A 2,624-nucleotide genomic window follows, 5' to 3' on the forward strand; every position below is an offset into this window, starting at 1 on the left:
ATTACATTTTTGGCATTTTGGCCATTGGGGGGTCATATTTTGCATCGGCCATATTTTTGGGCCATGGACCATTGTAACACATCTTACTAGGTAAGTTACATTTGCGTGCATGGTCGTTTCTGGGCAAAGCTTCTTCTTTGGTGAAATGAGCCTCCTACGGACTCATTTTACACTTTTGTTGCATAATCTGACCTAAGGGTATTTTGGGAATTTTATTTGGGAAATAAATTCCATTCTTCCCATATTCGATTAGAAAATGTGATTTTAGGGGGGGTTTCTTCTTCGTGTTTTTCCAGAAAATGTCGTCTTGGCATTGGAAATCAATCCCGAAGTTCAGCATTTGTTTTTCCATTTAGCAGCTTTTTGGACCCTCTGGACCAGTTTTCTTGGGAGGGCATTTTAGGCATTTCACGGTGCTTATTTTTTGATTTTCCTCTTATGCAGCGTAGAAAACTTGATTTTGAGGGGGGTTTCTTCTTTGTGTTTTTCCAGAAAATATCATCTATGCCCTCCAATTTCCATTTTTCCCGGAAAAACCCCTATTGCCAGGTTTTTGGGTTGCCCATTCTGCCTCCTTCACATGTAAACGGTTAGAAGGAGCTTCGTAACCAGTTACATGTGCATGGGCAATGTTTTGGTCAAAATTTTTGGTCTCCTAACCAGTTAGGAAGGCTTTGTAACCGGTTAGATGTTCTTGGTTGTCACCTTTTTGACCGTTTTGCCCCTTCTTCTTCCGTTAGCCATATCTTCTTCATCCGGACTTCGAATCAAGTGATTTTTGAGTTTAAATTCATTAATTTTTCGTTGTCTTTTCAATGGTGTGCTCAGTGACACCCACTTTTAATCTGGAAATGACAATTTTCCCCCTAGGTGCATTCTTGTCCATTTTTGAAATGTTGCTTCCGCATTTGTTTCCTTTGGGTTCTGTGACCTCATTGAGTGTCACATTGGTGTCTTAGAGATGCGTGGTATCTCTAGAGACCGTTGTTTTGTCTTTTGCTTTCGCATTTCGGATCCGTTATCGAGTCATCTTTCGGTTCATCACTAATGCACCGGGTTGAAAAACTTGGGCCGTCACAAGTGGTATCAGAGCTCCTTGGTTTTAAAACCTTAGGACGACGGGTTTTGGGTGCATATCATGCTTTTGTTGCCATGCTCTATGTGTTTATATGCTTTATGATAACATGTTTATGTGCTTACGTGCTACATTTTGTATGCTGTTTGTTTAGCATTATTTTATTCTAATGTAAAGAGCATGACATGTGACGTATGCTAGATTATAATTGTATATGCATAATTATGTTGCATATTTGGCATGACACGGGATTAGTCATTGAGGCACGAGTTGAGGTTGATGGTGATTGTAGTCACAGCCTCGTTGTGGTATAGGTTGTTGTCGACCTAGCATTGGTTTTGAAGTAGGTAGATGGTCACCTTTTGTTTAGGCTCTTGTGAGATGAGTCATTTGGCGTTACCGTAGTGGTGGATTTGTTGGTTTTGGGCCATGATGAGGTTATGGACCTCTTAGGATGCTTGATTGTTCAGGATGATTCCTTTAGAACTTGCATTTTTTCGTGGGCGGGTACGTTTGTGGGCGGGTGCATGGCACTGTCATGCCACCGTACTGGCGAGCTACAAGTACAGTTTGGATGGAATCAATGTTGGTTTTGTTTTGATAGGCGTTGTCCTTTTGATCGATGATGATGATGGTTGTTTTGGAGATCAGTTATAGTGATTGATTTGGTTGTTATTAGTATGGCTGTAGTTGCCATTTTCCTTGAGGAGTTCTTGTGTGATGACGCTTTTGGGATCAAGTTGATTGATTGATGTTACGGATAGTGAGAGCACTGCACTATTAGTGTCACCTCTAGATTCGGAGATGGATTGTTAGAGTCTTACAGTTGTGGTAAGGGCTCACGTTTGCTTTGAGACAAGTTGTTGTCGCATTGGTTTTGGAGACAGTTTATGACTAGGAATTGTCCTTTCTTTTCTTAGACACTCTAGGACACGATGTCCATAGGGTTCATTGTTGCATCATGTTGTCTTATGCAGTTTCGTTTACTATCATGTTAGTAGTATGATTTATGATATTCTGATGCATGAGTAGGTGGAGGTATATCCACATTTACCTTCTTGTTATGTGGCATTAGCATGCCTTTTTTATATGCTTAGAGATGCCATATTGTTACTGTATTTTACTGACATGATTTTTGTGCTTACGTGGAGACGTGCCGCATGTATCTTTGGTTTTTACCTATGCGAGTAGATTTTCTTTCTAGTAGTTGCATTCCTTGTCATATGCATGACTTCCAGGTTTGGTATTCCTTTTTGTTTTCCCTCGGTCGCACGTAGCGTGTATGCGAATTTCCACAATGGTTTCGTGTTTGGTTCGAGTAAGGGACTTCACATGAGTGAGTCTCTTCTCTTCATTGCGTTGTGTACAATTTTGGGGTTGACTGATCCGGGTGGGTCACCATCGTTATCTTAAGTCCATGGTGAGGATTTGTTGGATTTTAGTCGACTTACTTCCATGTGGGGGGTGAAGTCTTTAGCCTTGTTGTCTTTTGTTTCAAAGATGGAGTCGTGGAGTTGTCCTTTTTAGGACTGGTGGTTCCCTTTCTTTC

Source organism: Cornus florida, unplaced genomic scaffold (genome assembly GCF_030987335.1).
Source record: "Cornus florida cultivar Cherokee Brave unplaced genomic scaffold, ASM3098733v1 CherokeeBrave_3.0.0_Hap2_Chr02, whole genome shotgun sequence".
Classification (NCBI taxonomy): Eukaryota; Viridiplantae; Streptophyta; class Magnoliopsida; order Cornales; family Cornaceae; genus Cornus; species Cornus florida.